Source organism: Mustela lutreola, chromosome X (genome assembly GCF_030435805.1).
Source record: "Mustela lutreola isolate mMusLut2 chromosome X, mMusLut2.pri, whole genome shotgun sequence".
Taxonomy (NCBI): Eukaryota; Metazoa; Chordata; class Mammalia; order Carnivora; family Mustelidae; genus Mustela; species Mustela lutreola.
In genome coordinates, this window is record NC_081308.1 from 25623558 (window position 1) to 25645374 (window position 21817).

The window sequence follows — 21817 nt, forward strand, 5'->3', positions numbered from 1 at the left end:
GATATACGTTGGATAAGCTATGGTAAATCAGGAACAGGATAAATACCATTAAAACTTTCATTCAGAACAGAGAAGAACGAAAACCATCCAGCAGTCACTGATCTGTAGACATGATCAATCCTGCTGGGGTCCAAGACATTTCTTGTCTCTATAAAAAGGAGTGAGAAATTGCTGATATTTAGAGAGTAGCTGGAGTGCAGAAGCTCTCTATTTTTGACTTTTCCAAACTCTCAGAGTTGTCTTGCTAGCATGTGAGATCAGGACACTATTTGGCAGCAATTTTCCAGGGATTTGGCAAGATCGCAGATCATGCCAGACTTGAACTATATAGTTTCCAGCCTTGCTGAAGATTCCTGTGTTTCAAACTCGGCAAGGGAGTAACAGGGAGGGGCATTAGGACTACAAGGAGCTCAGAGATCACCATTAGACCCAGGACTGGGGGCCAACGCTGGGAGAGGGAAAGTCTAAAGAGTGATGAGTGCTGAATATCTCACTGGCCCTCTGGATTGACTCTGAGGGTCAGTTTTGATTCAATTTAAAGAAATGAACAACTGGATATTTCTTCAACATCTGAATTTTAGGTTGAGATTTATACCTGTTACATAGGCAGGACTGTCCTCCAACCACAAAGATGTGGAAAGGCATGTTAAAGAGACACTTATCCCAGTACATCAGTACGTAATGGGTATCATACTGATGTTGTTAAATGTGTCCAATTTTGAGAAAATATGATCAGCAGCAAAAATTTTAGGGAAGAGGAGAGCCAATGTTGGCACCATCAATGCGATACTGTCTGGGAAAACAAAAGCCCAGATTTCTTCTTAAAAGCCTTTGCAACAGAGATAATAATACCCGTTTTTCAGGGTTAAATTTGATAAAGTTTGTTAAGAACCTTGCACATTATAGCTACTACACTAGTAGCTATTATTGTTTAATCAACTAACTTTGGATGGCAGTCAAATTACCAGCCGATTACCAACTAATAAAAGAAACCACAAGATGGAGTCATAAACCAAAGTACAGTACAATAAAGCAAGCTTCGTTTGAGTTAAGATCTGCCTTAAGGATGCTATGGAGTCCTGTCAACCACGTATGTGACTTTTGAGAAGTCCGCTCGCCAAAACTTCAGTGCGTACAGAATTCTGGCTCTGCTAGCCCTGGGAGTGAGCGTGAGATGGGACAGGTGTATCTTTCTCAGTCTGTGTCCCAGTAGCTCCGACAGTGGGAGCATTACGCCTCAGAGGATCTGGTTCTTTGTTTTATAAAAGCCCTTTTTTCCTTTTTTGCCAAACATAAGCATGAAGTATGAGAAAACTGTTTAGTCTGGTGCTGGCCTATGAAAGAGCAATCTATTGTAATACAGCCAGACATACTAGTGTCGTCCTTACTGTAGTCACAGGCAGCGCCATGATGATCTCCAAAGAGGAGCCTTCCCTCAGGAATCCTTAAGGGGAACATTCAGTACAGTTGATTTTCGTTGTATGGGCTTATGCTGTGATGCCGCCCTATACTCAACATGGTTCATTTATTGTGTTGTTGTTTTCACCTTTGTTTGAAACATCAAAGAAACTTCAGTCCTAAAGCACTTGAGCCCCTGATAGAAAAGCACACTGACATTGAAACTTCTGCATGACAAAGTATATTAATAAGGGAATCAGTCCAAAATTGTTGGCTTATATTTTTTATTGCCTATAAATGTTTTAAAAGAAATTATCTTTTCACAGCACTACAGATTCTCCAACTAATGGTATAAATTTTACATGGGGACAAATTGTTTCGGCTTTCCATTCAGACAGTGTATGGTTGACTAGATCCTTGACCATACCAGTGTTTATTACTGCAAGCGATCTTATGTAAAAAAGAAGAGAAGGAATTCATGTTTTCTTAGTTTGTTGATGCCTGAGGTTTAGAACCATTCCAAAGCACTGTTTGTCAGCTTTCTTTGAAGTGCATAAAATATTTTCGAAGGCTACACATAATTTTCTGTGAAGTGCACCAAATCACGCGGATCCCCTTACATACTTAATGTTGATATACTTGGTGCCTATTCTTGTTACTTTGTTGGGCAAACAATGGACCAGGTAATAAGGGCCTGATACCCTTGAGATACCAGTAATCTTTCCACGGCTTGTTTTTCTGAGTTATACCATTAGATAATGAAGGTTCTTTGGTTTTAAGCAACAGCAGTAATCTCATTTTGCTGAAGTTAAACAGAGTTTTTATGGAACACTGTCAGGGGCTAGGTTTTTAAATGGGCCAGGACCAAGGCTGTCTGTCCTTCAAGCTGCCAAGCAGGAATCAGCAGCTGGGACAATCAGAACATCTTTCCCCTAATCTCCCACCCCAGGGAAGAATGAAATTCAAGCCATTGTTAATCTTTATTTCTCTGGCCAAGATTTATACTGATTTGGATTGGGTCACTTGCCTACCCCAGGTAACCTGTGTTCACAGGCCTCAGGCTACATTCACTGAGGAAGAAGTAATTCTCGAGTGCTTTGAGGGAAAGTAAATGGATGCTGGCCTGCCAAACCCAGCACATTTCTGCTGCAACTATAGAATTTTATTTTCCACAGAAGGAATTGTACTAAATTGTCATTTACTTAATTCCTCCTCCCCGCCGATGTCCAAAAGGGCTAAAAAGTTTCCTTCTGTTCTCCATTAGGTAGTTTAACCCTTACTTGATGTAAATCCTCATACTTGGAGAAAAGAAAATGATATAAAGTAGATATGAGAGGTTCGATGGGAAGCGGAGAGGAGTTACTGCAGGGGTCCCTGGAGAGGAGGAAAATCACCCCCACCTTGCCCAGATGTCATCTTGAACTTGATGAAGGACATCAGGGAGCCTCTGTGTGCCCCAGCACAGTGTTGCAGCCTGTGAGGCAGCCCTCCCTGTCTCGGCGGCAAGGAAAGCTTGCCAACTCCCATCTGCTTTCAGCTGCGGCCTGCTTGCAGAGCTCTGAAAAGACTTGCGAAGAGATTTCCACTGAGGTGCCCAGCAGCTGCCACTATTCTGAAGGAGAGGGAATGGCACAAGGGCCCATCCACATTCTGAGGAAGGAAGCATTCCTGAAGGAGGTGCGGAGGCACAGCCAGAGGCAGGGAGTAATTGTACATGTAAATTTCTCAGGGTTTTCACTTTCCTTTTATCCACGTTGTCCCAAATGGCAGGATTTCCTTCTTTTTTTTTTTTTTAAGGCTGAATAAGATTCCATTATAGGTATATACTACATGTTCTTTAACTATTCACCTGCTGGTGGAAAGTTGCTTGGCTAGCTCAGTAGAGTGAGACTCGACTTATTTTTTTTTTAAAAATTGGGCTCAGGTACTCCAAAGTTAAAGCAGACTTTTCTCTGCTGATCTGAATTGGTGACTCGTTTATTTCCAAGATAAGAGAACTTAATGCCTTGCCATTCCTAAAGTCCCTAAAAAGGTTCTTAAAGCACTCTAATTTATATTTTAATCTGTTAAATGAATACCTCTGGAATAATGTGGGGGCAGTACAGGGTACTTACAGGAGAGAGAGAGAGCACTTTCACTTAACTTCTGCAAATGTGTATTTTGAGGGAGAGAGATACTGACTAGTGAAAGGTCTCTCGTAAGATTTTGCCTCCTCAGATTTGGGCAAATAACCTAACTTTGGGTATACTAATATGTGTCTGGCACATATGCGAAGTAACTGTTAAATGGCCTCTAAGAAGAAGGAGCTGACAAACGCCATCAATGCAGTGTGGACCAGTTATTCCATCTAAATGGCTCGCAAGGTGTGTGTCTGTCACAGATTCTCCAGTTCACTGTTAATGAAAGTCATTGCCCAGTGCAACAAACATGGGTGCGAGACAATTATCTAAATATTTGCCAACAAAGAGTCAAACTCTAGTTTATATGATTTCAGAATTACTCCACTTCTTGCTTTACTTTGCCTTGCGCAAGAGTGAAACCATTGATAAAAATTGGAGGTGCACCGCAGAGGGAAGAAAAATGGAAGTATAAAGGAAAGGGTTGATTTTTATCCTAACCGTAGTCAAAATGCAATAGCTGTGGGTTAGTGTTTAGGTGTGAAGCATTAATAGTGGAATACTTCAGTGTCCACTCTCTGCCCACGCGTCAAATAGTAAGCTTCTTCAGGGTGCACTAGGTTGCACGTTATAGAGATTCGGTAGTAAACGTATGACTTGGATTGAACTGAGCTCTGAAGTGACTTGCCTTAATTTCTTGCTGACTGAAAATCCTTGCCTGAACATACACAATCCCTACCATTTTGGGGGAGGAAATAGCTGGTATATGTGGCTTTCTTTCTTTCTTTCTTTTTTTAATTTCTTTTTCTTAAACGATTTTTATTTATTTATTTGACAGACGGAGATCACAAGTAGGCAGAGAGAGAGGTGGAAGCAGGCTCCGTGCTGTGCAGAGAGTCTGATGTGGGGCTCGATCCCAGGACCCTGAGACCATGACCTGAGCTGAAGGCAGAGGCTTTAACCTACTGAGCCACCCAGGCGCCCCTATACATGGCTTTCTTAATACAGAAAGTAGTTTTACTAGTTGTTCAAATGTGTTTATGTCTTTGGTCTTATTGATGGAAGTTTTCTAGTCAACTCTTCGCATGAACTCAGCAGATGAGTCTGTAGGGCTGTCTTACACGCATCCTTGTATCATATATTCAACTTATGCCTAGACACCCTCCCCAAAAGAGAAGTATAGGAGCACTCTCCTGTAGAACCAAGCTCAAGTTTCTTTTGTTTCTTTTGTATCTTTTCCTTTCTTTGACATTCACATCTTGATAGAATTAAAGACTGAGGGTTTTCATAATTTAACTTGCCATCAGCATGCGTTGAAACCAGAGTGGAAAAACAAAAACACATTGGCATCAGAGCCCAAAGTCCCGTGCATAACTCAGAGGAACTCAAGCAGAGAATGTAATTGCATGCTGAAATAAAAATGATTATTGATCTGCAAATCCTCATCTATAGACAAAGAGAAAAAAGTATTCTGAGAACAAAATACCCCCAGTGCATCTAAGTTATTTCCTGACATTTTGTTGGCATGTGGATAAAGTGATAACTGAGGGCAAGGCCCTACCTATGGAGTATTCTCTACATGCGTATTCCCGGAGATTGATTTTTCTTCAGATTCTTACTTATCATAACTTAAGATATCTTAGGCTAAAAACCCATGTTCTTGGTTTTCGGTGTCTGCACTTTTAAAAAAGTTTTAGTTAGTTAACATAGAGTGCAATAACAGTTTCTGTAGTAGAATTCAGTGACTCGTCATTTATATACAACATCCAGCACTCATCACAAGTGCTCTCTTGAATCCCCACCCCCTATCCAGCCCATCCCCCACCCCGCTCCCTCCATCAAGCCTCAGTTTGTTCTCTATTGTTAAGAGTCTTCTGGGGTTTTTCCCCCCTCTCTCCTTTTTTTCTTTTCCCTCTTCCCATATGTTATCTGTTTTCTTTCTTAAATTCCACATATGAGTGAGATCATATGGTATTTGTCTTTCTCGGACTGACATTTTGCTGAGCATAATACTCTCTAGGGCTCCATCCTTGTCGTTGCAAATGGCAAGATTTTATTCTTTTTGATGGCTGAGTAATATTCCATTATACACCTCTCCTTCATTCATTCATCAGCCGATGGATTTTTGGCTCTCTCCATACTTTGGCTATTGTTGATAATGCCACTCTAAGCACTGGGGTGCATGTGCCCCTTTGAGTTTTCAGCTTCCTGCTTATAAGACAGCTATTTCCATTAGCATTCATTAAAGTGTACTGATATTAAATAACATTCAAAGAAGTAGACTTTAATTTACATACACAGAATTAAAACTTGGCATATAACATATCATGCTTCAAATTGCATTTCCTGGAACATTTTGTTAACCTTGTCTGTAAGAAATTTTTGGTGCAGGGGCGCCTGGGTGGCTCAGTGGGTAAAGCCACTGCCTTCGGCTCAGGTCATGATCTCAGGGTCCTGGGATCGAGTCCCGCATAGGGCTCTCTGCTCAGCAGGGAGCCTGCTTCCTCCTCTCTCTCTCTCTGCCTGCCTCTCCGTCTACTTGTGATTTCTCTCTGTCAAATGAATAAAATATTTTTTTTTTAAAAAGAAATTTTTGGTGCATTTTATCTAGGATAAAATTCTGTAGACCCCATTTGCTCACTCTATCAGTTGGGGTCTAGTGAGGAAACAGAAACATCACCATAATTTGCCCAGAGAAGATTTACATAAAAAATTAATAATGAATACAAGGCAGTTGAATAGTTGAATACTAAATGGGGGTAAAAGAAGACTCTAAGAGGTCTAGGGATAGCAAGTTCTAACACACCTACACTATTTAGGTGGAGGTGAGTTGACAATATCACAATGACCTAGCAGAGGGTCCTCCGCAAGACAAAGGTCCAGACCTCTTCAAAGAGGGCAGCAACAGGCACCCTGCAGGATCAAAGAAACTCGAGGGAGGACACAGATCTCCGCTGGTGGCACAGTGAAGTTGTGGCTGGCTGGCACTGATCCAGAGGGCTGCTAGGCTCCTGTGCTGACTAATAAGAAAGAGGGACCAGTACTCGGAAGGAAAGTATCTTCTGTGCTATTTCCTGACAGTGTCCTTCAACTTTTTCTGTGGTTGAAACAAACAGTGCATCACTGGTAAAGAGGAATGTTTCTAAGTTTTGCCTCTGATATCACAAAGCAAGGCAAAAAAATGGAGGATTGGTGGGGCTGAAAGTCAAGAAATGAATAATTGGGGCATTCACACATATGCTTAGGTGTCCAAGGTTTTACTTATAATATAATGGCCAATATAACATTTAGATGGGTTCTTTCATTATCTAAGTCAAGAGTAATAAACTCACATGATCCTAGAAGCCTAGTAGATAACCCAAATGCATGAAAATAGGATATATATGTCCAACCACAGGGAGTGGTGTGCACTGCAGTGAAGGGAATGTGCCTTGCTTCTTAAAAGTGAACCAGTTCATACCTGAGTATCTGTGGTCTGCATACAGACCCCATAATACTGTGTTAGCAATTATAAAACTAAATAGTGAAACTGCCTGTCTATAAACCAGAGGATTTAGTTCCTTTTTTTTTTTTTTTGGTATGGTGAGTGAGGAACGTCATTCTCAAGTTAGTCATGGAACCCACAGATGCAACCAGTCATCAAATTGATAAGAATGGATCTATCATTCATCAGCTGTTTAAATGTTGTTTGCTATAAGATCACCAAATAAACAACTCACAGTATTTAACCAGATATATGTATGAGTGGGTTTGGGGCTAATTAAAAGTAATCATTTTTAGGGAGAGGAGTCAAGATGGCGGAGAAGTAGCAAGCTGAGACTGCTTCAGCTAGCCGGAGATCAGCTAGATAGCTTATCTAAAGATTGCAAACACCTGAAAATCCATCGGCAGATCGAAGAGAAGAAGAACAGCAATTCTGGAAACAGAAAAACAACCACTTTCTGAAAGGTAGGACCGGCGGAGAAGTGAATCCAAAGCGACGGGAAGATAGACCCCGGGGGGAGGGGCCGGCTCCCGGCAAGCGGCGGAGCAACCGCGCACAAAATCAGGACTTTTAAAAGTCTGTTCCGCGGAGGGACATCGCTCCAGAGGCTAAACCGGAGCGAAGCCCACGCGGGGTCAGCGTGGCCTCAGGTCCCGCAGGGTCACAGAAGGATCGGGGGTGTCTGAGTGTCGCAGAGCTTGCGGGTATTGGAACGGGAAAGCCGGCTACAGAGACAGAGCCGACAGTAAGCTCGCAGCTCCGTGTTACCTTGAACCGGTCGCAGGCTCGGTGAGCTCGGAGCGCGGCCGGAGGTCAGGCAGACGGGAGTAACTGGGCGCTGTTCTCTGAGGGCGCACTGAGGAGTGGGGCCCTGGGCTCTCGGCTCCTCCGGGCCGGAGACCAGGAGGCCGCCATTTGTATTCCCGTCCTCTGGAACTCTACGGAAAGCGCTCAGGGAACAAAAGCTCCTGAAAGCAAACCCGAGCGGATTACTCACCCCGGCCCCGGGTAAGGGCGGTGTAATTCCGCCTGGGGCAAAGACACTTGAAAATCACTACAACAGGCCCCTCCCCCAGAAGATCAACAAGAAATCCAGCCGAGACCAAGCTCACCTACCAAGGAGTGCGGTTTCAATACCAAGGAGAGCAGCAGAATTCCAGAGGAGGAGAAAGCCAAGCACGGAACTCATGGCTTTTTTCCTGTGATTTTTTTTAGTCTTGCAGTTAATTTAATTTTTTCTTTTTCATTTTTTTTTTTTTCTCGCCTTCGGGTAAAATTTTTTTTTTTTTTAACTGTTACCTTTTTCTTTTTTAACGATTTTTTACTAGTTTATCTAATATATATATATATTTTTTTACATTTTTCTTAGGTGTTTTCTTTTTTAAAAAAAAATTCTTTTCTTTTTTTTTTTTTTTTTTTTTTTTTTTTTTCTTTTTTTTTTCTTTTTTCTTTCTTCCTTTTTGAACCTCTTTTTATCCCCTTTCTCCCCACTCACGATTTTGGATCTCTTCTAATTTGGCTAAAGCATATTTTCCTGGGGTTGTTGCCACCCTTTTAGTATTTTACTTGCCCCTTCATTTACTCTTATCTGGACAAAATGACAAGACGTAAAAATTCACCACAAAAAAAAGAACAAGAGGCAGTACCGAAGGCTAGGGACCTAATCAATACAGACATCGGTAATATGTCAGATCTAGAGTTCAGAATGACAATTCTCAAGGTTCTAGCCGGGCTCGAAAAAGGCATGGAAGATATTAGAGAAACCCTCTCGAGAGATATAAAAGCCCTTTCTGGAGAAATAAAAGAACTAAAATCTAACCAAGTTGAAATCAAAAAAGCTATTAATGAGGTGCAATCAAAAATGGAGGCTCTCACTGCTAGGATAAATGAGGCAGAAGAAAGAATTAGTGATATAGAAGACCAAATGACAGAGAATAAAGAAGCTGATCAAAAGAGGGACAAACAGCTACTGGACCACGAGGGGAGAATTCGAGAAATAAGTGACACCATAAGACGAAACAACATTAGAATAATTGGGATTCCAGAAGAAGAAGAAAGTGAGAGGGGAGCAGAAGGTATACTGGAGAGAATTATTGGGGAGAATTTCCCCAATATGGCAAAGGGAACAAGCATCAAAATTCAGGAGGTTCAGAGAATGCCCCTCAAAATAAATAAGAATAGGCCCACACCCCGTCACATAATAGTAAAATTTACAAGTCTCAATGACAAAGAGAAAATCCTGAAAGCAGCCCGGGAAAAGAAGTCTGTAACATACAATGGTAAAAATATTAGATTGGCAGCTGACTTATCCACAGAGACCTGGCAGGCCAGAAAGAGCTGGCATGATATTTTCAGAGCACTAAACGAGAAAAACATGCAGCCAAGAATACTATATCCAGCTAGGCTATCATTGAAAATAGAAGGAGAGATTAAAATCTTCCAGGACAAACAACAACTGAAAGAATTTGCAAATACCAAACCAGCTCTACAGGAAATATTGAAAGGGGTCCTCTAAGCAAAGAGAGAGCCTACAAGTGGTAGATCAGAAAGGAACAGAGACCATATACAGTAACAGTCACCTTACAGGCAATACAATGGCACTAAATTCATATCTCTCAATAGTTACCCTGAATGTGAATGGGCTAAATGCCCCTGTCAAAAGACACAGGGTATCAGAATGGATAAAAAAACAAAACCCATCTATATGTTGCCTCCAAGAAACACATTTTAAGCCCGAAGACACCTCCAGATTTAAAGTGAGGGGGTGGAAAAGAATTTACCATGCTAATGGACATCAGAAGAAAGCAGGAGTGGCAATCCTTATATCAGATCAATTAGATTTTAAGCCAAAGACTGTAATAAGAGATGAGGAAGGACACTATATCATACTCAAAGGGTCTGTCCAACAAGAAGATTTAACAATTTTAAATATCTATGCCCCCAACGTGGGAGCAGCCAACTATATAAACCAATTAATAACAAAATCAAAGAAACACATAAACAACAATACAATAATAGTAGGGGACTTTAATATTCCCCTCACTGAAATGGACAGGTCATCCAAGCAAAAGATCAGCAAGGAAATAAAGGCCTTAAATGACACACTGGACCAGATGGACATCACAGATATATTCAGAATATTTCATCCCAAAGCAACAGAATACACATTCTTCTCTAGTGCACATGGTACATTCTCCAGAATAGATCACATCCTCGGTCCTAAATCAGGACTCAACCGGTATCAAAAGATTGGGATCATTCCCTGCATATTTTCAGACCACAATGCTCTAAAGCTAGAACTCAACCACAAAAGGAAGTTTGGAAAGAACCCAAATACATGGAGACTAAACAGTATCCTTCTAAAGAATGAATGGGTCAACCGGGAAATTAAAGAAGAATTGAAAAAAATCATGGAAACAAATGATAATGAAAATACAACGGTTCAAAATCTGTGGGACACAACAAAGGCAGTCCTGAGAGGAAAATATATAGCGGTACAAGCCTTTCTCAAGAAACAAGAAAGGTCTCAGGTACACAACCTAACCCTACACCTAAAGGAGCTGGAGAAGGAACAAGAAAGAAACCCTAAGCCCAGCAGGAGAAGAGAAATCATAAAGATCAGAGCAGAAATCAATGAAATAGAAACCAAAAAAACAATAGAACAAATCAACGAAACTAGGAGCTGGTTCTTTGAAAGAATTAATAAAATTGATAAACCCCTGGCCCGACTTATCAAAAAGAAAAGAGAAAGGACCCAAATAAATAAAATCATGAATGAAAGAGGAGAGATCACAACTAACACCAAGGAAATACAAACTATTATAAGAACATACTATGAGCAACTCTACGGCAATAAATTTGACAATCTGGAAGAAATGGATGCATTCCTAGAAACATATAAACTACCACAACTGAACCATGAAGAAATAGAAAGCCTGAACAGACCCATAACCAGTAAGGAGATTGAAACAGTCATTAAAAATCTCCAAACAAACAAAAGCCCAGGGCCAGATGGCTTCCCGGGGGAATTCTACCAAACATTTAAAGAAGAACTAATTCCTATTCTCCTGAAACTGTTCCAAAAAATAGAAATGGAAGGAAAACTTCCAAACTCATTTTATGAGGCCAGCATCACCTTGATCCCAAAACCAGACAAGGATCCCACCAAAAAAGAGAGCTATAGACCGATATCCTTGATGAACACAGATGCGAAAATACTCAACAAAATACTAGCCAATCGGATTCAACAGTACATTAAAAAGATTATTCACCACGACCAAGTGGGATTTATTCCAGGGCTGCAAGGTTGGTTCAACATCCGCAAATCAGTCAATGTGATACAACACATCAATAAAAGTAAGAACAAGAACCATATGATACTCTCAATAGATGCTGAAAAAGCATTTGACAAAGTACAACATCCCTTCCTGATCAAAACTCTTCAAAGTGTAGGGATAGAGGGCACATACCTCAATATCATCAAAGCCATCTATGAAAAACCCACCGCAAATATCATTCTCAATGGAGAAAAACTGAAAGCTTTTCCGCTAAGGTCAGGAACACGGCAGGGATGTCCATTATCACCACTGCTATTCAACATCGTACTAGAGGTCCTAGCCTCAGCAATCAGACAACAAAAGGAAATTAAAGGCATCCAAATCGGCAAAGAAGAAGTCAAATTATCACTCTTCGCAGATGATATGATACTATATGTGGAAAACCCAAAAGACTCCACTCCAAAACTGCTAGAACTTATACAGGAATTCAGTAAAGTGTCAGGATATAAAATCAATGCACAGAAATCAGTTGCATTTCTCTACACCAACAGCAAGACAGAAGAAAGAGATATTAAGGAGTCAATCCCATTTACAATTGCATCCAAAACCATAAGATACCTAGGAATAAACCTAACCAAAGAGACACAGAATCTATACTCAGAAAACTATAAAGTACTCATGAAAGAAATTGAGGAAGACACAAAGAAATGGAAAAATGTTCCATGCTCCTGGATTGGAAGAATAAATATTGTGAAAATGTCTATGCTACCTAAAGCAATCTACACATTTAATGCAATTCCTATCAAAGTACCATCCATCTTTTTCAAAGAAATGGAACAAATAATTCTAAAATTTATATGGAACCAGAAAAGACCTCGAATAGCCAAAGGGATATTGAAAAAGAAAGCCAACGTTGGTGGCATCACAATTCCGGACTTCAAGCTCTATTACAAAGCTGTCATCATCAAGACAGCATGGTACTGGCACAAAAACAGACACATAGATCAATGGAACAGAATAGAGAGCCCAGAAATAGACCCTCAACTCTATGGTCAACTAATCTTCGACAAAGCAGGAAAGAATGTCCAATGGAAAAAAGACAGCCTTTTCAATAAATGGTGCTGGGAAAATTGGACAGCCACATGCAGAAAAATGAAATTGGACCATTTCCTTACACCACACACAAAAATAGACTCAAAATGGATGAAGGACCTCAATGTACGAAAGGAATCCATCAAAATCCTTGAGGAGAACACGGGCAGCAACCTCTTCGACCTCTGCCGCTGCAACATCTTCCTAGGAACAACGCAAAAGGCAAGGGAAGCAAGGGAAAAAATGAACTACTGGGATTTCATCAAGATCAAAAGCTTTTGCACAGCAAAGGAAACAGTTAACAAAATCAAAAGACAACTGACAGAATGGGAGAAGATATTTGCAAACGACATATCAGATAAAGGACTAGTGTCCAGAATCTATAAAGAACTTAGCAAACTCAACACCCAAAGAACAAATAATCCAATCAAGAAATGGGCAGAAGACATGAACAGACATTTCTGCAAAGAAGACATCCAGATGGCCAACAGACACATGAAAAAGTGCTCCATATCACTTGGCATCAGGGAAATACAAATCAAAACCACAATGAGATATCACCTCACATCAGTCAGAATGGCTAAAATCAACAAGTCAGGAAATGACAGATGCTGGCGAGGATGCGGAGAAAGGGGAACCCTCCTACACTGTTGGTGGGAATGCAAGCTGGTGCAGCCACTCTGGAAAACAGCATGGAGGTTCCTCAAAATGTTGAAAATAGAACTGCCCTATGACCCAGCAATTGCACTATTGGGTATTTACCCTAAAGATACAAATGTAGTGATCCAAAGGGACACATGCACCCGAATGTTTATAGCAGCAATGTCCACAATAGCCAAACTATGGAAAGAACCTAGATGTCCATCAACAGATGAATGGATCAAGAAGATGTGGTATATATACACAATGGAATACTATGCAGCCATCAAAAGAAATGAAATCTTGCCATTTGCAACAACATGGATGGAACTAGAGCGTATCATGCTTAGCGAAATAAGTCAAGCAGAGAAAGACAACTATCATATGATCTCCCTGATATGAGGAAGTGGTGATGCAACATGGAGGCTTAAGTGGGTAGAAGAATAAATGAAACAAGATGGGATTGGGAGGGAGACAAACCATAAGTGACTCTTAATCTCACAAAACAAACTGAGGGTTGCCGGGGGGAGGGGGTTGGGGAGAAGGGGGTGGGATTATGGACATTGGGGAGGGTATGTGATTTGGTGAGTGCTGTGAAGTGTGTAAACCTGGTGATTCACAGACCTGGGGATAAAAATATATGTATATAAAAAATATATGTTTATAAAAGTCAAAAAAAAAAAAAAAAAAAAAAGTAATCATTTTTATTCTATATTGGAAAGAAAGGAAATGAGGGAAGCAAAGTTCCCTGTATTTTACTATTCTACATTTTATGCCTAATTTGAATTAGGATACATTTTCCACTTTGGCAATTCCCTTGTTTATAATTAAAAGAGCAATGATAATAGTAGCATCAGACTCTATTACAATTGCTTTGTGGAGGCAAGAAAAAAATAACCACTTAAAGCACTGTAATTACATCAATGTTATTAAATCCTCTACGTGTGTTTTTAAATGTCAAAATCCCAACATAAATTACCTTTCTGCACTGAAGCATGAAATGGCTTCAAAGTCCTTAGCTAAACAAGGATTGGGACAAAATGAGAAGGGTAAAGGCTGGACCTCAGAGCACCAAGAAGATGTGGCCGTAGAGGAGAGATGTATGTATTCCCAAACCATATGTTTGATATTTTCTACATGGACCGTATCTCATGCGTCTTTGTTTTTCTTTTCAATGAAGGTGATATGTTAAACACATCATTAAACGCATTGGGCATTTTATATCTTCATAAGATTTTTCACATAAACATGAAACTCTCTCTGTCAAACCTTGGGTTCTAATTTCCGTTTTGGAAAATCTATCCATTATAACTATATAACAGCAACAGAGGAACCCTCAGATTTCCCAACAGTCAAAAACCAAAAGTAGCCTTAGTTACCTGGATTTTAAAAAGAGGTGTGTTTGATGGATTACACAAAGTAAGGCAGATACAGTTCCTAACTAAGGCTACTTCCGCAGCCAAACTGGAGGCTGTACACTCCAGTGATGGGCACTGAGATGTGCTCCTCCTCCAGGGCGAGCTTCCCATTCCGGCTGTGCCTTCGCTAGTGATGGTGTCCCGTGCAGGAGACGAAGTCGCTGAGCCCTGCCTTACTCACCTGGGATCGTAGTTAGCTTCTAGAGCTATTTTAAGGATTGAAACGTATTCCCTGCAAAGTACTCAAACAGAGCTTGGTACAATACATTTTGGCTTTTTTATTTGAAATATACCGCAGTTGTTTGTATCCATATAGTAGGAGTGAAACAAACAATGTAACCGTATTTTAGGTAAATCTGACCGTCATTTTATATTACAAATTTCCCCTTTTTCTGCTTATTTTGTCTCCCATCCTCTGCTATTTATTACCTTCCTACTTCGGTTCTACTTCTTCTTACATTCTGTTTTCTGTAGGAAATATATATGGATTTTTTTTTTCTCTTCCGAGCAGTCTGTCATTCCCCCTCACGCCGGAGGTCATGTTTCACCATACATGCCCCTACTGCAATACAAAACTGAGTCAGAATGGAGACACCACCAACCAATGATGGGAAAAGTGGGGTCACTGCAGCCACCTGACAGAAATTTCTAAGTAGAAAGTAGGCAGTGAGGAGCTGATGGCTTCTATCCAAAGACCTTCTTTTACATATTGTCAGTCCTCTCATGTGCCCCCGCCCCCCCCGTCATCATTCCACCAACCTCTTACATCCAGATGGAAATCCCTAAGAAGATCAATCCAAAAATTCTCTTCTGCCTCAGTAGAGACTAACGCCCATCTATTCAGTGTCCCTCTTCTTAGCCATCAGTATTATTCAAAAGGAAGGAAGTGCCACTTAGTAATTGTGTTCAAGGTGTGAACCTCTTGGATGTATTAGCAGTTGCAAGCAGAATATTGTAAACCAAACCAGTCTTGATAGGTAGTATCAGCACCTCTGTGCAGGACACTCTGGAACCCCAGAACAGCTTTTCTTGTGCTCAATGTGGACTTCCATCCATCACCTGACAAGAGAATGTTTGGAACTTGCCTGCCAGCCAATAGGTGCATTTCTCCAGTTTTGCCACCTATGTACCAAAGGCAGTGTTTGTGAAACATTTAAATAGTTTCTTGCACTTGGCCCTTATAATTTTATAAGAAAAAGAATTTTAAGAAGGAAGACAAAAGAGAAGGTGGTGAAGCTCAAATCTAATGCAACTGAGACAAAGATTGAAATCATGCTTTATGCCAAGAAAAGACCCTCAATGGACTCACGGGCTGATCACAGGTTCAACTGCGGAGGAAAAGAACATGAAGGAAAGCACCTTTGTAGCCGGGTCTTTTTTTTTTTTTTTTTAAGATTTTATTTATTTACTTGACAAAAATCACAAGTAGGCAGAAATGCGGGGGCGGGGGGAGCAGGCTCCCTGCTGAGCAGAGAGCCGGATGATGTGGGGCTCAATCCCAGGACCCTGGGATCATGACCTGAGCCGAAGGCAGAGGCTTAACCCACTGAGCCACCCAGGCACCCCAGTAGCTGAGTCTTAAAAGCCGACTCCAGTACCAGTTTCTGCGGAGGCACAAAGAGAGCAGGAAGCTGAGTGAGGTTTAAAACCATGATGCAGAAAGTGTCACATTGATGTGATTCTTAATCCCTTGCCCATATCCAAGTATGAAACTGGGAAGGCAAAAGGAAGGTTTGAGGGAGCCGTCTGTGCACCGAAGGTACCTCAAAGGTGGACTAACTCAAGTCAACAAAAGGACTTTACGGAAGTAGAGCTCATTGGTGTGCACTGCAGGCGGGGGAATATCGTCGATCAGGGTGTGACTATCACCAGTAAATCTTAGGGCAACAGACAGACTACACAGAACATAGAAAAGCAGAGGACGGAACAGGTGGCCGGGCTGGGGAGCCACACTCTCAAAGCTCACCAAAGCGAAAATGAGTGTTTCCCTTCCTTAGTGGGAAGGGAGGGAGCACAGGCGTGGTTCCACATGTTTATCTTACATCTTGTCCCAAAGAGTTGCCTAGTGGGATAGAAAGACTTAGTAGAAGGCGCTGGAGAGAGAGCTAGTTATCTGGGGACTGAAAAAAGAAGTGAAACTGAAAGGAATACAGAAGTAGCTGTAGGAAAGGGATCCAAGAGATGCGGGTTGTGGGAAATACAGAGAAAATTTTCCAAATAATCTCTGCAAATACCCACAGGAGAGTCAACTCGAAACATCTGCTGTGTGCAGAGAAAACTGTAAAATTGGCATCAGCCAGGGGACAACTGTTTCCTCTTCCTCCTTGATGTCTTCCAACCCTGTGGTCCTCAGCAAATACAGAAGTACAACTAGAACTACAAAGTGGAGGCGATATTGGAAGCCCCCGCTCCGCCACTGCAGGCCGTGAAGCTGGGAAAGTCTCAGATTGGGAAAAAAATAGGAGCAATCAACTTTCGCTGGTTCTGAATCAGTCATCGGGGACTTTCCCTGTCTTCAAGGAGCCGGTGGATGAAAACTGGGGGTTCGGTGAATTTGAGGGGGAAAAACAGTTACATAGCTATTTTCATTAACCTCTTAACTGAAATTTAGCCTCTCCTTTAATTATAAATGCATGTAACCTCACACAGAAGTGTGTACACCCTTCCGCAGTGTACTGGCGGAAACAAATTAACATAGCCAGCCTGGGAGCATTATCCTTAGAAAGGCCTGCGGGCAAGGTTGACTCCTGGCTAACCCGAGGAACTACAATTTTAGGAGTATTCCCTCCCAGCACTAAGTGATATGGGTGGTTCACTGGGCCTAGATTGTGCTGACAATGTGGCTTATGGGCAGCACCTGCTTTCTTGCTGGCAGTCCCGAGTTCTGGTACCTGCTAGGTAGGTGGTGCTTATGTGACCAGCCCCTGGCAAAAACCGCCGGTGCGGAGTCCTTCCATGGGCTCCCCTGGGAAGAAACACTGCACACGTGTTGCTAATTTCTGTTTGGTGGGGGGCGGTGGACGGGGAAGCATGCACCCTGGCTGACCTCACAGGGAACAGAGCAATCATAAGGAAGCGCACAAGGATTCCCCCAGACTCTACCTGTGTTTTTTTCCTTCCTGTTCTGGCTGTATATATTTGCTGCGTCCCCATAAATCATCCTAGCTCTGATCACAGCTACGGGTAAGTGCTGTGAGACCGCCTAGTGAAACGTTTGAATGTGGGTGGTCTTGGGGACTTCCAGCACCATGGTGGAATTTGCTAACTAACTTAAACTCACTGAAATACAGCCCCAGTGTTATATTGGGGAACGAGTGTGGGGGCAGGGAATGACTAGATCCTGGTAGGTGGGTGGCTGTAGAGTTACTTCCCACCCTATGAAGCAGCAGTTGAGCTGCTGTTTGTGATCAGACACAAAAGTTCCCTATGCAGTGTCAAAATAATCCATTTCTAGGAGAAGTGGCTCAATGGACACCCCCCCCCCCCCAGCAGCTCTCTGGGGCCACGCAGCCTACAGCCCATGCTTGAGGGAAAAGCCTCCACAGCCCGGGTGATGATTTGCTTGTCTCTCTCCTTCCTCTGGGCAGGGAGAAAAGGGCCCCAATATAAACATTAGTCTGTGGCTGCTTTCTCCTGTAAGTGGGAGGTAAAAAGGCTGGAGCGAGGCTTTAAATAAAACAGAGGGAAAAAGAAAGAGAAAAACCCACCTTAGCCATTTTTCCAGCCTAGCTGCTACTGAAGCTGCCCCCGGCCCCACAGTCCTGCTGGGTTCTCCTGGCAAGCCGGGATGTGAACCCTGGAAATGGAGACTTTACTGCTAGGGGTTTGCATAAACTCGTAATGAAAAAAAAAAAAAAAAGAATTTTAAATTACAGCTTTGCATTTTGTAGCTATTGCATCCGGATATATGATACAAAAATAATGTAGAATGTTACATGTTTTCAATTTCATAAATGCTAGAGGGGTCATCTCAACCAGGGAAAGCTGCAAAAAGAAAAAAAAAAAGTGTAAATGGAACATAGCTCCCTTGCTTGTTGTCACAGGTGGGCAGATTGAAATTTAAACTCATAATATTGGAAACAGGTCTCTGTAATTGATGAATTTTTTGCTACGGTTTTGCCTATTGGAGTCTCAAGAGAAAAGGAGCCAATGTCCAGATTAAGATACACTTTGGACATTTTATAAAGCGTTTTTTAAAATTTTGCTAACGAGTTCTTGGAAAATCAGATTTCTGACCCTTGGGAGCTGATGATTTTCTGGTTCCTGGTGTGCACATTTTTGCCAGGGGCAATTTGGATCCTAAGACAGACAAGATAAAAAGTGCAGGGGAAAGATTTGCTTGTCACTTGGACTTGGAACACAGGTGCCTGGCCCTACAGGGTCTCAGCTTTGCTGCTGCTGAGGAAAAGCTGCTGGCATTTTTGATTTGCTGACTTCCCAGATGCTATTTTGCCCGACCTGACTCTAAGTTGAAACCTGATACTGCCTGCCCTGGGCTGTTTCTGAGCCAGACCTGAGCTGCGCTGGGCTAAAGCAGACACAGGCTCAAGGAACAGATGTCAGACTCTGAGACGGCTGGAAATGTGGGACACCTCTCTATGGGATTGTAGTTATGAAAATGTGATGGATGCTGGCTAGACCCGCTGTGTCACTTGTGGATGTCTAAGGAAAGGGCTTGTTCTTGAATGAGGCCGTATAAAATGAAGCTGCAGGAGGACTCCATGTTTCTGATGAGGAGCCTGACTGCCTTCCTATCCTGTGATTCCGGTTGAAAGCTGCACGCTGAGGGAGAGTGACCCTCTGCCCACCTCTGACAGATCACACTCTGGAACCCCTGGGAGGGTGGATGAGTCACTGCTGTTGGCTGTATTCTGCGTTCCAGATTAGTTGGGATTTGCAACAATGGCATGACAGCTCGACTCTACCCTATCACCTTTCTTCTGCTGTACACACCTTAGTAAGGCCCTTGGATCGTTCAGAGCAACTGTCTCCAGAAAGGAATTGATCTTTTCTAGGCCGCTCACTGGAAAAATGATCAGGACAAGAAGTCTGGAGAGAGGAGAGGTTATGTAAACTCATTTTTTAAAAAATATTGGAAAAATCAGGATTTCACCCTGACCATTTCTTTGCCCTGGCCACTTCCTGAATATGATGTGTCTTTCTGGTTAAGTAGTATGAAAAATGTTATTCTGTGAAATGCTTGTGTCCCTCTTGCACACAGCCCTCCCAGATGAAATGTTTGGGCAAAAGAAATAGAGAAATGATTACGAGAAATTGTAAAGCTAGGATTAGTGAGCGCAGCACACTGATGTTGCAACAACAAAACCTTTATACATGGGGAGGCACAGGGGTGGAGGTGGGCATTAATGATCTTGGATTTCCAGAACTGCTCCCAGAAGCTCTTCCCTCCTCCTGAAGGAAAACCACGCAGCCAGTGCCAGCTTCCCTGAGCCCTTCAGATTCCGCAGGAATCTAACTCCGCACAGCGCCTCCACGAGCCCTCCACACTCAGCAGGCTGCGGACTAGCATTGCTGACAAAACTCTTCGGAACTGACCACATCAGGCACTTCCTCTGAAAGGCACCACTGAGAACCCTGAGGCAGGAGGAACCACACAGGGAAGCCACACTGGGGGCAGTTGTTAGCAGGTACTGCATGACCAATGCCTGGCCTGCATGGGGTGCCCAAACTTTGTAAACTCTTTGTTTCCGGGGACACATGTACCCTTAGGGACCATATTTCTTGGATGTGTGCCCTGACCATCAGGACACTGCCTCAGCCCTAGAAGGCTTGGGGACAGCTTCATATTACTTGTCAAGCTGTGCTGGGCTAGAATTGATCCCTCAGGCCTGATTTTAAAAAAATAAAAAAGATTCATACATGAAGTTATGAAGGAAGCCACCTGGCTTTGTAAGACAGCGCTTTATGGTTCATGGTCTGCGTTTTAGCTGGCTAAGTCCAGAACCCCCCAAAGGCATATGTGAACTGTAGGTTGGCCTCATCCGGTTGCATAGTCCTACTGATAATTCTGTAAAGACACCGTGGCCATGGGCCAAGGGAGTGGTTTATGCGGAGGAGTTAGCACAGCAAGAGGGAGACCACTATCCTTAGCACGGCCTCTGAGCAAGGCTGACCCTTGGCTGACATCTGGGAACCTGCCTTTGTGGAGTGTTCCTGCCCTTCCCTAACTTGCAAGAGTGACTCCCTGGGCCTGGATGTGCAAACAGTGGGGTTTATATCAAGCATTTGCGTTCTTTCTGTGTGTTTGGAATTTTGGTACGTGCTTGGTGAAAGGTGTCTATGTCAGTAGCCCCCAAGAAAAAGCCTGCACTCTGAGTCTCAAAGAGCCTCCCCGGGCAGAAATATCACATACGTGCTGCTGAATTTTCATTGCTGAGGAAGAGTGTGCTCTACATGACCCCTCACGGGAGGGGGAGAGCAAACAGCCCCTTGCACATTCTTCCAGATGCTGCTTGTGCCTTCCCCCTTATGATCAGGCTATATTTCCTTACCACATCACTGTAATAAGTCTCAGTCCTGAACACAACTGTATGCTGTGTCCCATGAGAGCTTCTAGCAAATTTGAATGGGGTGGGGACCTTGGGATCTCCCACTACAGTCACCAACAGAAATGTTGTATTTTCTTTTCATATTGTAGATTATTTTGAAATTTCAATGATATTGACGACTGTTTTGAGATGAAGGTAGATATTAGACTTGCCACTAGTTTGTTACTTAATGTATTGATAAGGAAGCATATACAGGATACATTTTAAATTATTTTTAAAATTGGACATTTCTACTATTCTGACATAATTCATGTCTCTTGTAATCCTGAGTATTTTATTTGCTATATTATTCTGAAAGCCTGATTCTGAGATGTCCAGGCACTCACCAGGCTGCCGAAGGGGTCTGCACATAAGTTGAAGACTTCCTGCACTGGGTTACTACCCTGGACTTAGATGTATTAATCACTATGGGCAATTTATTACCTAGAAGTGAATAAACATTTGGTGCCCAAAGCTCTATCCAGGGAGAAGGAAGACCTTGTTCTACAGGTTACATGTACTGAGGCAGCAAGAGTCAACAATAAAGTCACTTTATGATTTTATGTGATGCTTCTTCAATGTGATAGTTACATATGTATCTAAATGGTGAGATACCACTAGGGGTTTATATTCATGCTGAGCCTTCTACAAGTACAATGCTCTTTTATACAAGTTTCTTGTTGAACTTTATTATATGAAGTGTCAGACTGAATTTCTGAAAATCTGAGGTCACTTTCAGGTGTTTCTGTGATCACAGACGGCCACTTAAGTCCAGTTGTTCCAAGGACAGTCTTCCATAAGGGAAACGGAAGCGGAAGTGAAGATAGAGCCGAGTCAGCCCTTG